We start from the raw sequence: 19,089 nt of genomic DNA on the forward strand, positions 1-19,089 counted from the left end.
ATCAAGCCTGTCCATCTATAGCATCTAAAGTTGGACTTGGATAGAGCATATACTAAAACTTTGATTAACTGCTTTTATCCAATGTAATTAGGCCCCATAAGCAGGGAGAGAAAGATGGAGAAGTGAGGCAAAGCAGAGAGTCACTGCAACAAACCAGATAGTACGTCCAGTCTCTTCTCATGCTTTACAATGCAACAGCAAACCAGGACAAGACAGAGATTTGCTAATGTGTGGGTAATCACCAAAGATAACGCTGCCTGGGATTTTAATCTGTAGTGTTTTTAAGACCATGTTTAAATGCAAACAAACAAAGGAAGAAGCTCTGGTAGAAGAGAAGTGATGCACACTTGGTGATCTGATCAACTTAAACATTATCTACGCCACACAGCCCAGTCCACGCTTTCACTGTTTCTATGGCTTGGGCTTCAGTGGTCTCCCACAGCTCAGTTACATCATTTACTGACAGATCATCTGGATTGGAACATTGAGCAAAGCCTGAATTGATAGTGGAATTGTATGGATCTGCAATGCTGGGGACCACTTATCATTCAAAAATATCTGCACATATTCTTCCAAACCTGACTACATTAAGAAGATTAATGTTGTTCATGTACCATACTTTAGGTGCTTTCACTGGGTATTCTTCTAGATGCAATAGTTTAAGTTTAAATGTCCCTCCCTCAAAGGGGGAATCCTGGGATCCACAACAACCACATGAAAATAACTGGGTGTTGTTTTCATCTGGTTCTGCTTTAATGCTAGGAACTGGTTCTTGGGTCTCCTTGATGTTCCTACAGGGTGGCCTGGTACAAGGTCACAAGTTCAGATCACAAGTTCAGCCTCTGCTCTTGTCTCCAGCTCACTTGGACTCATGCACAGTCATTGATTTGCTTTTTGATGTACTACATGTGCAATTGATGAGGTTACTTCATTGAGATTATTTTTAAAAGCTAAGCTCTTTTTTTTTTTTTTTTTTTTTTTTGTTCTAAGGACAGCATTTAATTGGGGCTGGCTTACAGGTTCAGAGGTTCAGTCCTTTATCATCAAGGCTGGAATGTGACAGCATCCAGGCAGGCATGGAGCTGGAGGAGCTGAGAGTTCCTCCGTCCTCCCCCACCCCCACCCCCCAAGGCAGCCAGGAGAAGAGTTGCTTCCAGGCAGCTAGGACAGGGGGTCTTAAAGCCCATGCTCATTGTAGCACACCAACTCCAACAAGGCCACACCTCCTAGTAGTGTCCCTCCTGGGGCCAAGCATATTCAAACCATCATACAGAGCCTAAAAGCTAAACTCTTAATAACATCGATAATCATCAAATGCAGGAGCATCTAAAGCTGATACGGCAGGAGAGACTCTCCATTTAGCTAACCATGACTTGCTTTTTCTACTGAATTAATCTATGGACACCTTCCTGAAGTGCCCATTGCAGTGGCAGAAGAAGGAAACATGCTTGCTAAGCTGGTGGAGGGTTACAGACAAGTTTGTACTGAAATCTTCCGATAAATGGAACGTTTCTTTAAAGGTGTAAACACAACTCTTTAGTGATACAGATGACCTGAGTAGTTGTGCTTTATTTTATTTTGCAAATAAATAAAAAGTATAAAAGAAGGCACATGACTGAGCAACTTAACTTTAGCCTGCTTTGACCAAGAATAGGGCAAATGTGGGAATGGAGTTTGTAAAATCTAGAATGTAAGGTCAATGCTTTTTAACTTTTGAGGCTAGGAGGAGGTTTGGATGTTTTTGACTCTGGAGTAAGACAAGATCAGTGGCATTTACAGTGCGCTGTATTATCCTCAGATTTTTTTTTTTATTGATAGTTAAGAACCAGATTTGATATGTCTGTTCTGACAGAAAGATCTATCAGAAGTTTGTTAGGGCATTCCTTAATGTCATGATCCCTTGCATAGATCTTTGTGGTTCATTCATATCCCACACACAGCCTGGTCCTGTGTGGAGGCAGAGTCCATAGGAGTCTCAACTGTCAGTATACTTTGGGATTCTGGTGTGTTTGTTTTGTCTTTTCTTGCTATGAAGACTTTGTCTTCAATACACAAGTAAAAGCTTCACCTGGATGTAATATATAGAATTCGTAAACCCTAAATATCCAAGCTAGGTATGCATGTGTAAAAGATGTCTTGTCTGAAGAAGGTAGAGATTGCCACACAAGTTCTTGCAAAGCACATAGATGAGGATTATTCCCTGATCAGAGCCAATAATGTGCAGGGCCAGATTGCTTTTGGATAGAACTATTACAGATGCTTAGCCAAGCAGAGCAGTAGGCTAGGAAAATTCAAACTAGCATAATCTTTACATATGTCCAGTACAAATGTAAATTGATAAGCCACACTGAAATTCAATTTGCGGAGTCATCAACAAAGCACAAACTACTATAGCGCCTACCTTTGCAACGCCCCAGTGTGACCCCGAAGGTCTGAAGGTCAACATAGCACAGAGATAACTGCGCATTGGGGTTTACTGCTATATAACAACCAAGAAGTCCAGTCAAGATATCCATTACATTGACAGAAGACCAGAGAAAAAACATGTGATATATGGACACTTATCAGCCAAAAGAAAAAAGGAAATGATGTTATTTGAAGGAAAGAATGAAATTGAAAATTACCATGTTAAATTAATTTAAGCTCAGAGATACAAATAGTGTATGTTTTCTATTATACGTGATATCTAAGTTTTTTCCTAAATATTTTGCATTTCACATGTTTTATGGTCATTTCTTTTATTTCCTTTTTTTCATACAGAAGTTGCTGGTAAATATACTGAGAGGTATCTGTTTCTGAGGTTCTTCATTTTTATTCATTTTTCTCTTTGCCCTTCAAACTGCATACTTTTCTTTTTTCTTTTTTTCTTTTTTTTCTTTTTTTCAGGGCTGGGGACCGAACCCAGGACCTTGCGCTTCCTAGGTAAGCGCTCTACCACTGAGCCAAATCCCCAACCCCCATACTTTTAAGTTTGCCAATTGTTTCTGTTTCCATTTCAAATCTATTATTGAGTCCCTCTAGTGAAATTTTATTTTATGATTATTGCCCATTAACTCAGATGTTTCCATTTTCTTCTTTCTTATAAATTTTCTTTTATTGATGTCATTCACCTAAATGCATTTTTCATTGCTATAAATGAATACCAGGATTTAGGAGAACTTACAAAGAAAAAGTAGTTCATTTAGCTCTTTGTTACAGAAATCCAGGGACATAACATTGACATCTGTGATGGGGGGCTATAAACCATGGCATAGGTAGAACATGCTTTCAGACCTGGACTGTCCCGCGCTACGTCTCGCCAGCAGGAACGACGCGGCACACACAGGATCCTTCTACAGAAAAAGCTTTACTGTGTCTTGAGAAGGAGAGCATAAGCTTACAATGCGGAGACGCCGAGTGAGGAATAACCGTCCCTTATATAGGAAACTATCCTCGCCTAGGACGTGTCACTCTCTGACTGGTCGCTGCCAATTATGCCAGATGACGTACGTGTCCCTTCGAGTAGGGAAGTTACCAGGCGCCTGCGTATTGCCCTTTTTACTAGGTGCGTTCTGCCAGATGCTGGTGCCGTCTTGTAATGGAGTATGTAAGGACAGCTCCTCACATCTGTGAGGACAGCTCCTCGGACAGCTCCTCACACTGGACCTGCCGTCTTCCCTTTACTATGACCCCAATGCTATGCGGGCTCCATACCTGGGAGAACCTAACTACCTCTCTAGTATTGTACCTGCAAACAACATTAACACTGGACTTTAGGAATTGAGTTTTATCGTAGGGCTCGTCAGGAAAAATACCTGGATCACACCATCATGTGCCCTATGAACTAAAGTAGTTATACCTTTCTTTATCTTTAATTATGGCTTCCTTCAGTCCCTTAAACATGCTGATTGTCTGCTTGGAAATAACCAACATCTGTACCTTCTCAGGTTTCAGTCTTTGTGCTAGCTACCTTCTTCCACAGCTTTGTGTGGATGACACATACTTGGTCCTTTATTACAGACGTTCTCAACCCACAGGTCATAACCCCCTTGGGGGTTGCACATTAGATATTTTTACATTACAATACATAACAGTAGCAAAATTACAGTTATGAAGTAGCAACTAAATGATTTTATGGCTGGGCATCACCACAACCTGAGGAGCTATATTAAATGGTCACAGCATTAGGAGAGTTGAGAAACACCACTTTATTGTTTTGTTATACTTTGTTAAAGACTGACCATAGTAGTTAATATGGTACTTATGGGTATGATTTAACTTCCCATTCTTGGGGGCTTATCTTTGTTGTTTTCTTTTTCAATTGTTTTGAGCTGTGTCTGATCCATGTTAATGAGCTCTGTTTATTCCCACAACGTGAAGACTTTGATATGTTTACTGGGAAAGCCAAGTTTTGGCTTTGTATAGGTCTTGGTAAGGATAACAGTTTTAGCAATGGCTTTATTGACTATCTCTCTTCTTCTACTTGTTCAGTTGTCTCCTTTATCAGAAATCACCCCTGCAACCTGTTAGATTTCAGTCATACCAGGCAGACTTTTCTAATTGTCTTTAAAAAAAAAATCTCCCAGGAAGATCACTGTTCAACAGTCTGTCAAGGATAGATGTCAGGGATGATGACTGACTTGCTTTTGATGGGCCTTTCCTGGTTAGAACAGGAAAACAGGGTAAACCTTGATGGGGAAAGGTAGCAAGGGAGCTCTGGCAGTGTGACCTCTCTGCCTAGGGTGAAGGATCCATTAGGTTGAGCTTGGAAGGGGAAGTCCGGCTATAACACAAATAACAGGCTCTGGTTCTTACTAAATTCCAGTCAATTGCTTTCTTCATTCTTTGTTTATCTTTAAAAGCAATTTCAAGATAGCTTTTATATGTCTATTTAAAAACAATTTACTTAAGATAATCTGTATTTGTGAGTGAGGGCAAGGAGGTATATTCCTTGAGTCCTTCAGAATGTCACCTTTGGGTGTTTTGTCCCTTCCCTCTTCCCCCATTCTGACTACATTTCAGTTTGGAAAGTTCTTTGTTATTTTTATTGACCTACGTGTAATCTCACGGCTTCTTTCTTCAGTCACGCCCCAGCATTGCAGAGCCCATCAAAGGCCTTCCTTGCTCCTCCACCAATGTTCTCAATTTTGAGAATTTCCTCTTTTTTTTTTTTTTTGTTCTTAGAGTTTCCATCTCTGATTGCATTACTCATTTGTTCTTGCAAGCTCTCCACTCCTTTTTTTCCATTAAGGCCTTTGGCATATTAATCATAGTTATTTTTACAGCCCCTTCTGATAATTTCAAAATCTTAGCAGCATCTGAGTGTAGTTCAGATAGTTACTTTGCCTCTTTGGACTGGAGTTTTGCTACCTTTTTAGCATGCTTTGCTTTGGAGTTTATGGTTGAAAGTTTCACATTAAGTATTAAGAAGGAGAAACTGAGCTAAATGGGTCTTCAGGTGCACACTATTTTAATTGTGATGGAGATTGTGTGGCAGTTAAGGGTTATTGTGGCCCCACAGCCCAGTCTTACCATTACCTTATCTTGTCTTCTTGTCTTTGTTGATTTAAATCTAGCACTAGCTGGCCTGGAATTAGCTATATAGAGCAGGCTAGACTTAGATTTATAGACCTCTGCCTATATAGTGCTGGGCATGTGCTGCTACATGTGACTTGGGGAAATCATTCTTTAATCCTGTGGAAATCAATATGGGACAATACCAGATATCCTGCTCTAGCCTCAACATGCCCATGAAGGAACATGCATACCCACATACTCACACAAATTATGTACATGGCCATCTTCAATAGCACACTGACTTCATTCTTTGTTAGGCCTATGTTTCTGGGCTATGATCTTTATGGGTGTTTATTAGCTGTCCTTGTCCTCTTCAGTGAAATGAGCTCAACAGTGACAGGGCAAGAGAAAGGCACTTATGTTGTAGGGGATAAGGCTCCAGGGAAGGTTTACTTCCCCCTGTCGAATAGGACAGATTTTGTGGAGAATATTTGAAGCATTATTAATTATCTCTAGGTTTGCTCTTTCTTTTTTGATGTGTATGGATAGGTTTGTGCATGTGTGTGTGTGTGTGTGTGTGTGTGTGTGTGTGTGTGTGTGTGTGCATGTGCATGTATGTGTGTTCCTCTATGGTGTGTTCATCCATGTGGAGGTCAGAGTCTGATGTCATCAGATCACTTCCTGTACCCCTCCCCCCCTTTTTTGAGACAGAGTTTTTCACTGAGCCTGGAGCTCACTGATTTGTAGGAAGCCTCATGAATCCATCTGTGTCTATTTAGTTCTCTCGTAATGGAATTATAAGAGCTTACCTTTTCATATAGGTTACTGAAATTAAGATTTTTAGTGTTCATTCTTGTGTGACACTCACTTTACCAACTGAGCTTTTTCCCCAGCAACTAGCCATGCTCTTTCTTTACAAATGCCAGGAAAAGAGCTTCCTTAGTTCTTTACTGCCAAAAGAATGTGAGTTGCTAGGAGCTAAAGCCCAGGGAAGGGTTACAGGATGACTATCAGAGGAATTCTTCTCTTACAGCAGTGTTTATCAACCTTCCTAACACTGTGACCCTTTAATACAGTTCCTCATGCTGTTTGAACCATAACCATAAAATTATATTCATTGCTATTTTATAACTATAATTTTGCTACTCTTAATCATAATGCAAATATCTATGGTTTTCCTATAATCTAAGGCAACCCCTGTGAAAGAACCATTGGACCCCCAAAGGGGTCATGACCCACAGGTTGAGAACCACTGTCTTACAGTCTATGCTGATCAGATGGTGATTTTCTCTGCAGTCTCAAGATATTAGTAAACAATCTCGTCAGTATAATGCAATACCTGAGGCAACTGACTTATGAAAGGGAAGATTTACTTTAGCTCACAGTTTTGAGGCTCTGGTTCACGATGGAAGGGTTCTGTTGATTTTGACATCAGCAAGGCAGCATGTGTTCATCATGATGGAAGAAAAGTGTTGGTCTCAAGAGCCAGGAAGCAAAGCAAGAGAAGCGGAAATTACAGAATTCTACACCTCCCCTTGAGGGCATACCTCTAATGATCAGACTCCCAAGTAGACCTCACTTCCTAAAGAATACGGCCTCCCATTTTTACAAGCACAGCAATGAGCCTTCAGTTTCTAACCTCTGAGAGACACTTGCAGAAACCACAGCTTTCAGTTTTCTGATGTCCGAGAAAAACTCTCAGGGTTTAGTCTAGGCTTTTATTATTGTAAAGATAAAATGTTGACTTTGTGTCAGAGGATCTGGAAGACATGTCTTGATGGGCGGACTGTGGGGATGTAGTTCTGTATTCTCTAATGTCTAGGGTGAATGCCTCACTCTCTGAGGATGCTTCCTTTCAGTTCCATTCTTTTGTCTGGAGGTGGGTGACAGAGTTATTTATGCTATCATTTGCCTCCATAGTCCAAAGAGCAGAGTTTGAAGAATGTTTTTATTTCTTCAGATATGTTTGACGCAATGTTTCACCTGGCTTTTTGACAGTTTCTCCATCTGTAACTAAAGTAACTTTTATTTCAAGGGGAGGATCGCATATACATGTAATCAATGATATGTGCAACACACACACACACATATACATATATATATGACATATATATATATATATATATATATGACATTGCTTCATAAAAAGAAATTCCTAATGAGTATTGATTACTATTAATTTTACAGAGGTGTGTGTGTGTGTGTGTGTGTGTGTGTGTGTGTTTCTTTCTTAGTGTGAGAGTATTAGTATGTTTATAAGAATCCTTACTTCTTTAGAATTTAGAGTCCAGGAAGATTGGCAGCTGATGTAAGTCACAGGAGCTTTCAAGTCATGAGGCCAGGCTATAGAAATGAGTGTTCTAAGGGACATGCCACACCTTTGTCCCTGACAACATGGGCTAAAGTCCATTATTCTGTTGGAATTATTTTGTGTTTGAAGAATTATCTTCATGGATAGTTTATAGATTCTGGAAAAGTCCCCATAAAAATAAGACTTTGATCCACAAGTGTTTTGTTTTTCCTTTTAGAAACAAAACAAAGAAAAAAAAAGATTATCAACATAAAAATAAAACAGTAAAAAAAACACAGAACTGCAAATTAACAATTTTGAGGTGCTTTGAGGACCCATCCTCCTCATTGCTATGATTAAACACAAGTATATCACTATGGCTGGAAACTATAACCAGGTCCCTGAGGAGCAATGATGATGTCCTATGAAGAAAGGTTGGAGAATTCATGGCTCTGAGCTGACTGGTTTCTTGTTGTAAATTCCAGGACTGCCTAGAATCAAACATGAAGTTGAAGGGTTCGTCTTCATCAGGACCTGATCTTAGTGCTTAACTCATTGGTTCTGTCCAGTCTTTAGCTCTACAGCTGTTAGCCTGCTCAATAACAAGATCTCAAAAGTGCTCATAGGCATATGGAAAGCTGTGAAAGATTCATGTTACATCTATAGAGTATATTTTTTGGCTAAATTCAGAGTAAATGGAGGTATGCCATGGTTAATACTTATTGTCAAACTGATCACATTATGAGCCCACTTTGCACACTAATAAAGTACACCTCTGAAGGTGTCTGTGAGAGCATCAACAGAGACAAGAGCATAATCAATAGTTCCATGCTATGGTACCTTCAGATTTAAACAAACTATTGGCAGTTGGGTAACTGTGGCAAGTGGAGTCTCATTGAAGAAAGTAGATGGCTATGTGTGTGCCCTAGAAAATAAGATATTGGCCCTGACTCCATAGACATCCACTGCAATGGTGTTCTCTCTTACCTCATGGCCATACGAATGAAGGCAATGAACTGTGACCACTAAAAATGAGTCCAATTAAACTTCCTTTAATTTTTTAAAAAAATGTATTTGGTTATAGTAATGAAGTTATCTGGTCTATGAATATGACTGATTGGATTCTTGTCTTTAGAGCAGTGTTCTCAACCTGTTGGTCACGACCCCATTGGCAAACTTCCATCTCCAAAAATATTTATATCACAATTCATAATAGTAGCAAAAATACAGTTTTGAAGTAGCTAGAAAATAATCTTGTAGTTGGGGGAGTCCACAAGAGGAGGAACTGTATTAAAGGTTCACAGCATTATGAAGGTTGAGACCATTGGTCTGTAGAGTCTGAAGGAAACCTGAAAACAAAACAAACAAACAAACAAACAAACCCACCTCATGGCAGCGGGGATCTGGTTGCAGAAGGTTTTGGAGTTCAGGGCTAGCCACAGCTGTGTGAGAAATAGGGGATCACATTATCTCAAAAGAACAGCAGCAGCAGATTATTTCTGGATCTAGCTTCTTGATCATTCTAGAAGAACTTCCATGCTCTTCCTCCTCTTCTGGTTTGTGAAATGAAAGCCTCAGGACTGTGGGAAGCCACTGTGACAGTGCTCCTGGATGATTGTCTGGTAGAATGCAAATTTATGAACCACTGGTTGAAGAAAATCCCGGGGACTTTGAGTATCACTCAATAACCGTTATTAGGTGAACTCTGTAGGTGTTAAGGCTGTTGCTGAAGCTATCATTACATTTACATACAGAGGATAGAGAAAGAAACCACCCCATGGATCGCTGAAACAACCTATTCTAAATTGTGACCTCATGCCAAGACTGAAGCTACAGGTTTATGGTCCCCAATTTAATGGCTTTTTATATTTATTGTCCATTTCCCACCCTTTAGTTTCAGTTAGCTAAAATAAAACAAAGTGTTTAAATGCATGAAACTACCACTGAGTTATTTGATATATCGTAATTCCACTCAATCACAGCATCTCTGCATTTCATAATTTCTTGTATTTCAGGGCACTAAGTAATTCTGTTGGGCACTTGGTAGTGATCATCTCAATATATCCTCTAGTTGATGATTTAAAGAGACAGTGATAAAAAGGGAAGGCATATATAGACATCAAGCAGTTATTGAAAATACAAAATGTTATCCACAGCTCTGTTTGCAGATTCAGCCATTTGGGAGTCTCCAGAGGTCACCTCTTCATCTGGATTCAGATGATAGTCTTATGGGCCTATGAATCTATTCAGTTCCATCTATGGCTCCAACCATGCCAATGAGATGAGTTGGACAGTTAAAGGTATTTGACTAAGGGAGAGGACTTGGAGCCAAAGTAAACTGCCAAAATGAGGCTAAATTTAACTTTGCACCAAAGCAGATGTAAATCTTGCTGGGGTTCTCCCCCAGCAGCTAAGAACATAACAAAACATCTGCACCCACAGCAGCATCAGAAAAGGTTGAAGCCAGGGTGAGGTTTGTGACCTGTTTCCTCTCAGCTAAGGGCTGACACTAGTTCCAGTAAATGCTGACTGCGACTTCAAGAAATCTGACTTGTATAACACTGGTGCAAAAAAAAAAAGTGTTCTCAAGCAAAACTCTTCCGTTCTACAATGTGAAAGTTTACAGCTGCATGTGAATCAAAGAACATGCCAGTCTGTGTCAGCCACCCTGTCACCTCAGATGCTCCAGAGAGCCTCTGAACACTGCCAGGGGTAGACAGAGGAATTCTCTTTCCCAAGTTTTTTTTTTTCCTACATAGTGAAATATCTGCATAAAGTGACTCAATCGAAAGGGAGCTGAGTGTCTGTTGTTATGAAATCTTAACATTCTTCCACAGTGGGGGAACAAAGGAAAATAAAGCAAAGAGGCGGGACCTTTTAAAATTTTATAAACAAGCAAAAAAAATAGTTTTTGTTTTGTTTTGTTCTGTTTCTGAAAACATTTTCCTTAAGTGTCCAAGACTCTGCAACTGTTAGGAACTACATTTTGGTTGTGATATTAAGTTTGGGGGGAGGTGTGATTTTAAGAAGTGATCCTTGGTTGGTGCTTGATTTCCCTTGTTTAATGTTTGTAAAAATAATTGCACAAAATAGCTTTAAAAATATTTCCACATGTCTCTGCCAAGAATCTCAGAGCAACTTTTCCCACTGTAGTTATAAAGGTCTTTCTTTGGGGCTGACAAACTTCCTCAGTTGCCTAATGGCAGGGATATGAGTCCAGACAAACATAAGACTTTTGAGATGCGTTGGTTTATATGACTTTGCCATTGACCTAAAAATGAATAAAGAATATAGTACACTGCTTATATATATAGTTCTTATCCTACAAGAGATGTCTATATAATATAGAAATAGTTACACACAGAAGTTTCATCATAGACAATGTTTTAATATGAACCTGGGGCCAAGAATCAATATATCTATATCTATATCTATATCTATATATCTATATCTATATCTAGACACAAATATCTTGTATTCTGTTAAAAGTAAATACCATCTTCATTCAGTTCTCTGAACATTGAAGGCTTTGCACTCCCCATCCCCCAGAACTGCTGATACTTATATTGACTTTGGGCTTTGAGCTAAAGGGTAATAGCTCTAGCCTATCAACTAAGGAAGCAACCTCAGTTGGGACAACCAGAAACCCAGAGGAAAGGCACGCCTGTTCTTCAAGGGAAAACCAGATGGCAAATGGGCCTTCTCCCATGGCCATCGTCTGTCCTTTCCACCTTGTGCATTATTCAGATATAGGCGGTCCCCAACTTGTAAGTTCACCAAGTTCATTTATCTAGGACTCAGAACATAACGTCCCATGAAATCAGTATTGTGCTGGTGGTTTCTAAGGCTGATGATTCCTTTTTCTTCTGCCTCAGCCCCTCCCTTTTTCTCGTACCGACCATGCCCACTTCTCTGCCTCCCATCCTGTGTTTCTCATAGCTTGCCTCTGTATCCCTGACCTCAGCTGTTTCACTGAGTTCGGTGACTGAAGAAATGGACTCAGTTCAAGTCGAGGGTGATCATGATAGCTCTTCCTTGGTAGCAATGATTTATTAAGTACCGAGCGAAGGGAACTTGGAACCGGCGGGGAAGTGGTGGTGGGGAATATACCCACCTTCTCCAGTGTGAAGCTGTGAGGTTGTCAACCCTTTGCTGTCAGAGTCTTCTGTGTGAGGACCCTGGCTTATCATGAGGAAGAATAAAACCGATAGGCCAAGAGCAATAGAGATAAGAGAGGAAGGACAGGGAGTGTGCTGCCTACGCTGGACCCAGGGTTCTCATGCTTGAGGACCAGTGCTGGGTTAAATCTTGGTTTTCAATGTCCATTCTTTTTAACCCTTTCAGCACAGATACCCCAGGTTGGGTCAAAACCAAAGCAAACTTATCTCTCTCTCTCCATTTTTTTTCTAAAGTGTATTTTTCATGACATTTCTGCCTCTCAAGTTCTTGTGCTAAGAAATACTGGTTCAGCTTGTAGTGATGTCAGAGGCTAACACTGAGAAGCCTAACTTGTGCACAGTATAAGAAAGGTCTTGAGTTTAACAACATCAATATCAGAGGTGGTTGAGAAGGAGCTCAAACCTGGACTCTGCTCTTTCTGTTACTATAACTGGAATATTAACTATTTTCTCAGATAGGAATGCCCAGATCCATGGCGCTTTTCACCGTTGGGGATCTCAGCCCAAGTAAAGGGTCCACAAAGATCTTCAGCGGCCTTCTGGCAGACCACTCACAGCACAGCATGCGAGAAGGGCATGTGGAATTGTGTAAATGACTGAAGTGGCCCCAGCTGTCATCATCTGCTGAGGTCGTTCAGGGCAGACTCACCCATTCGTATTTTTCTGTTTCTTCATGTCTGAGTCATCTCAATGCTAGAAATATGTTTTTAAAAAAGTATTGCTCAAAATTGCAATTACTTTGTGGTAAGGGTGATGGCGAGTGTCTAATAGACTCTTATTAGATTGGTACATCTTGGTCATTTCTTTAAGATGATGCATTCTCCAGGGTCCTAAGACATTTGCCACCTTCTAAAAGAACTCATGATAATTTTAACTACGGGTGGTTATGGTGTATGTATAGGACACGTGTGTATATTCCCTCACTTTGTGAACCATTCTCCATGTTTCTTAGTGTAACCACAGAGAAAATAACACAGTTTTATCACTGTTCTGCTTCTTTATGTGTGGGATGCTTTATTTCGTTGGTAGTTATACTAATTTCTTTAGAAAGACCTCTGAGGATCTAACTCTGGTTGTTAGGCAGCAAGTGCATGTAACAAACCACCCTGATGATCCCGAAATGGATAATAAGACATAAGATCTCTGCTTATGCAGTAAAGCTCGTGTAATAAAGAATAAAAGTTTAAAAGAAAATAGAAAAGAACTATAAAACATTTGTTTTGTGTTTGATGCTCAGCTATACTCTAGCCATTCAGGAGTTAGCAGAGTGATTCACAATACATTTGTAGCTTGGTGGAGAGTTTGCCACATAGCTACAGGCCGTCAACAGTTAGTTCTATTCTATGTTGAGTACACGGCATCTCACTCTGACTTACCTGCAATGACATGTGAAGTGCAATTCATTATGACACGAATGTGACAATGGAAAGAAGGTGAATACAGGGACAGGAGGTGGCACCTGAAAGGCGAATGGGTTGGGGCCAAGTTATTTGGAATTTGGACACAGCAGGAGAGGGGCATGATACATACAATAACAGTTCACTGCTGTAGAAGAAATAATAAATATAAAAAGGGGTTAAGGTATAGGGATTTGGGGGATGGAAAACATCATGTGCCACTTCAGGATGGCTGGATATTTTTGTCATCTAGCTAAATGGATTTCCACAGATCAGTAACACGACTAGACTTGCTGTTTAGGTAAGATGCCAGAACTTCACTTATACAAATGCAGGCTAGGGTATATTTTCTCCAGTTCTGTAGAGGACCAATGATTGTTGTAAAAATGGCTGAGGTATATAAGTGCAGAAATTCACACAAAAAGAAAAATATTTAACCCTCCATGTGTGTATTAAAATTCAATCTCATTTATAAAGATGAAAAAAAGGAAAGCTAAAATTCCAAAGAATCATTAATTTAACCTGCTGCTATTGATTCTGATACTATCATCTTCCTTTGAGCACAGGAAAATACTAAACTTGTTGCATTGTGATAAAGTCTTAAATTGGTAAAGTATATGTAGCAAAAGTCAAATCAAAGCAAAACAAACAAATCTAAGTATTTGGATTACATTTATTTTTGAACTAATCTGCAGTGCTTCCATATGTAAAGGTTTACACATTTCCAATTAAGAATATATTAATGATATCAAAAGACCAAAGCATTGAAGATGGTGAATAGCAGACGACATGTTTATATAACAGAATAATATATCTTATTTAAAAAATTGAAATCTATTTATTGGAAATGGAAAGGGAATTACCTCCAAAGTAATAGTTTTATTAAAAAATATATTAGAGTATGCTGCACATGCCACTATACCAATGCAGGTACATGAGTACATCAGTGCATATAATATTTTTGGAAGAATACACAGGCTGTAGAAGATAGGGTGACACAAGTGAGAGCCAAGTATGGCATAGCTTTAGTTATGGAGGTGACATTTCTAATGGTAGAGATGGCTCTGGGGGTGAGAGTACTTGCTGTATAAAGGCCCAAGTTCAAATCCTCAGCGCCCCTGGAAGCCTCTACGTATGGTTGCCTGCACCTGTAACCCCAGTGTTGTGGGGATTGGAATAGTTAGATATCCTATCTTAAGATAATAAGGTGAGATGTAATAGCCAATGTCCTTCTCTGGCCTCCACACACCCACAGGTGTGCACACATGTGCATCTACCACACACAAAATAAAAATAGAGAAAAAAGAGGAATGGTAGATGGTTGTATGAAAAAATAAAACCCAACTACCTATTACCTATAAGAAAACACACTTCACTGGCAAAGAATCAGACTCACTGGGGGTGAAAGGATAGATTCAACATACCAAACACATGAAAACCCAAACAAGCAAGAATAGTTTTATTTATATCTGATAAAGTAGACTTTGAGCCAAAATTAGTTAGAAGAGATAAAGAACGTCACTACATATTAACCAGTCAGCCAAGTACATGTAACAACTCTGTGTGTGTGTGTGTGTGTGTGTGTGTGTGTGTATTTCATCATGATTAGGTTGGTTTCATCAGAAATACAAGGACAGTCCAACATTCCAAATAAATGGATACAATAACAACAGAAACTCAAGGACAGCAATTCTGTGATAGAAAATTAGCATTAAACTAAGTAACTTCCTGTCCCCAATATATTGCTGTGGGAAAAAGTCAGAAAAAAATTCACTCATAATAGATTCTATAAAAATGTATATATATAAACCAAACCAGGAAGTGAAAAATCTGAGTAGTGAAAACTTCAAAACATTAAAGAAAGGAATTGAAAGAGACCCCAGAAGACTGGAAAACCTTCTATGCTCATATATTAGCAAAATTAACATGAAAATGGCTAGATTACCCAAAGCAATAAAATTCAATGTAATCCCCATAAATGTTCATATGACATTCTTTATAGAAATAGAAAAAAATCCTAAAATTTATATTCATATGGAGATACAGAAAGACCCTCCCCCCAAAATAAGCTAAACCAATTCCAATGAAAAAGAACCATGTAGGAACTTAGTAGTTACAGTTAAGCATGGACACCTACAGCCATCTGAATTTTAGCAAAGTTGACCAAAAACTTAACGACAGCCTCATTAACTCTGGATACTGTGAAAACTGGCTAAGCACTGGACTAACTCACCTGAAAATGTACCAAAGAGTTTACTACCTGGCACTCTAAACCCATGGGATAGAACTTCAAGATAGAGCATAGGCAAAGATTTTCTGGAAGAAACTTCAATTGCTAGACTTGACAAATAGGATTGTGACATTCCAAAGGAAACAAAGAGACAGAAGAATGAAGCCAGCCTCCAGAATGCCAGGAACTTTTGCCAAGTTTACATGTGACAGGGCATTTGTCTCTAGAAATCAGGAACTGAAATAATTTAACAGCAAGAAGCCAAATCATCCAGTCTAACTTCTATACAAAATTCTAAACATTGAAAACAAGTAGTCAATAAATATATGAGAAGCATCTGAACATCCCTAGACATCAGAGAAATGGGAAGTTAAATTATATTGGCACGCCATCTTACTACAGGCTGGACAGCTATCATTGAGAAAGTAAATGTTGGTGGATATGTGGGTGTGAGAGAACACCTTCCACACTAGGGCTGGGAGCACAAACTATGGAGCCAGTATGGCAGAGCCGCATTAAATGAAAGTACAAGTCCATATGACCCAACTCTATCTTTCCTGGGTATCTACCTGAGGAAATGTAAGTCAACACACCGCAGAGATACATATGTGTCTCTGTGTACTGTGGAACTGGTACAGAAGCCAAAGCATGGAGGTAGCCTAGGTGCTCATCAATGGAGAGAGAATGGAGCAAGTAGCAACACTGGAAATGGGAGATTAATGCAGTCTCAGGAAAATATCACATGCTTTTATTATTTTGTATACTAACTCACATATTAACTAAAAATACAGGTGTGTGTGTGTGTGTGTGCGCGCGCGCGCACATGTGTGTGTGTACGTGTGTGTGTGTGTGTGTGTGTGTGTGTGTGTGTGTGTGTGTGTGTGTATAACAAGTCCTAGCTGTCCTGGTCATGTTTTGTAGTCTAGACTGGCCTCAAACTCAAAGATCTGCCTGCCTCTGCTCCCAAGTGCAGTGACTCTAAAGGAACGCACCACCATGCCTGGTTAGATTATTTTTAAATGCAAGAAAGAAACCCATTATTTCATACAATTAATACACAAACCCACATAAATCCATCAGGGGAAAGGAATATATAGGAGTTTAAGAGATGGCTCAGTGGGTAAAGCACTTCCCAGACATTTTCAAGGAGTTGTGTTCAGATCTCCAGCATCCATATAAAGCCAGATGTGAAAGCACCCTTATAATCCCAGATTTCTTAAGGCAAGATGCCAGATAGAGACATAATAGCATCTGGTAGAAATCTATCTAAGTTCCTCAGACCTCAGCAACAAATCCCCAAGAAGGATTGGGTCCTAGAAGATGTGAGTAAGTCAGCAGATTGGGCTTTTGAAGGTTATGCCAGCCCCACTTAACCTGCTTTCTGATTTCTAGTCTCTAATGAGGTGAACATTAGACACGTCATCCCGAGTTCACATTACTATGAGCTGTGCTTCTCTGCTATTCCTTTCCAATGATAAACTGGAAGAGTTGGGGGTGGGGTGGGATTGAGGGAACTAGAAGGGATAGGGACACCACAAAAAGACCAACTTGGGACTCTTGGGGTTTCCTAGAGACTGAACCACCAACCGAAGATGGTACCTGGGCTGAACCTAGATTCCCCACATTATGTAGCAGATGTGTAGCTTGAACTTGATGTTGATCCACCAACAAGTGGAGCAGGAGCTGTTCCTGACTTTGCTGCCTGCCTGTGGATCCTGTTCCTCTAACTGGACTGACTACCTTGTCTGACCTCAATGGGAGAGGATATGCCTAGTCCATCAGTGACTTTATGTGCCAGGATGAGTTTGTACCCAGGGGAAGACTCTTCCATATCAATGAATAGAGGGACAGGGGATGGAGAGGAGGGGCTATGTGAGGGGTGGCTTGGAAGAGAAGGGAGCTAGGATCAGGATATAAAGTGAATGTATGTATGTATGTATGTATGTATGTATGGATAGGTAGATAGATAGATAGATAGATAGATAGATAGATAGATAGATAGATAAATGGGATAAAAGAATACCAACACTGTGGTGCAGGCAGAGGTTGTGCAGCACTTAGGGTGCTGTGCACTAGATACTACCATGTATCACCAAATAGCATGATTCCATTTTGATTTTAATCTTATTGTTTGGCAGGGGTAATTCTCCTACCTACTCAAAATCAGGCTCAAAAGGCATAGCAAACTCAAAATCAACTAGAACTTCTAGATTGAAAAGAAACTGGAATCAATAGAAATGTTAGAGCCACAGAGGAGGACTGTAGAGGGCCGCAATAACATTCGCCACCGCTAGATGGCCCTGGCTTCCACTGCACCCCACGTGGAAGGCCAGGATAGCCTCCGCCATTACAAGATGGCGCCAGCCTTCGCCGCGCCAGCCGACTTCCTTTCAGGAAGTTAACTGTGTCGCCATGTGCAAGAGTGCTTGCCGTGCCAGGTCTTTGCCCCCTCCGGGCGTGCCTATGAGATCATGGGTAAGCAACCAATCAGGCGTGGACACGCCACATTAGGGTGTATATAAGCAGCGCCATTCTGGGGCTCGCTCTCTCCTCTTCAAGATGTAATAAACGCTTTGCTGCAGAAGGATCCTGGTGTCCGCGCGTCGTTCTTGCTGGCGAGACGTTGGGCGCGCGACAGAGGACAAAAAAAAATCTTCTCTTACATCAATGCAATCTCCCATTATTTGAAGTTTTGAAGAATTTCAAAACACTGCTTTGGAAGAACACCAAATAATTATCTTGTTGGTCATGTTTGTGTGGCCCAAAGAATAATATAAGTCAATATGATGAATGTCTAAATACCTTAAAGTTATTAAGCAAGCTAACAGGCTAATTATTAAACAATTTATGACGTTATTTCTGCATAGATAACATCTTTATAACAGTATAAAACATGTAAAGCTATGAGTTCCATAGGACTAAACATTGGCAGATTGTCAAGCATGATGAAAAGGTGTATGATATAAGAATGTATACATGATCTGTGAATTGTAATAGACACACAAATATTTCTCTTTTATTTACTCCAAAACTCACTAATTTATTAATAAGAGTAGGACATAAAAGTTTGTTCTTTGGTCAACTCTCCATCTTTAAAAATTACTAGGTTTTGAAACAATTATAAAGTTTGGGAACAGAAAACGTCCCATCCCGATAAATTAATAAGCTTATAGTATATTTAGACACATCTACAAGGTCATTCATGACTATTGTAAATAATGTTTAAGCATTTTAATTAAGTTTGATGAATCTCTTTCACTAAGGAGATTTGCTATTTCTTAGAGTGATTTTTAAATCTGTACTATGATATAAAGGGTTGGTTTATCTACACAAACCAATATAAATTTAAGAATAACACAGTGCTTAGAGGTCTCAATAGAACAAGAATTGATAAGAAGTTGTAGAAGCCTAAACATGAGCATAAACAGAAGAGAGGGTTTACTTATTACTTTGGCTGTGATTATGAAGGCCCCACAGTTCCAGAACATGCTGTTTATT

The 19,089-nt window shown here is 39.7% G+C and overlaps 1 pseudogene; it reads right to left on the reverse strand.

Annotated features, from left to right (window-relative positions):
- Window positions 1-364: 364 nt before the first annotated feature.
- On the reverse strand, window positions 365-13,368 carry LOC116913174 (annotated as a pseudogene).
- Window positions 13,369-19,089: the final 5,721 nt, after the last annotated feature.

Source organism: Rattus rattus, chromosome 12, assembly GCF_011064425.1.
Source record: "Rattus rattus isolate New Zealand chromosome 12, Rrattus_CSIRO_v1, whole genome shotgun sequence".
Lineage (NCBI taxonomy): Eukaryota > Metazoa > Chordata > Mammalia > Rodentia > Muridae > Rattus > Rattus rattus.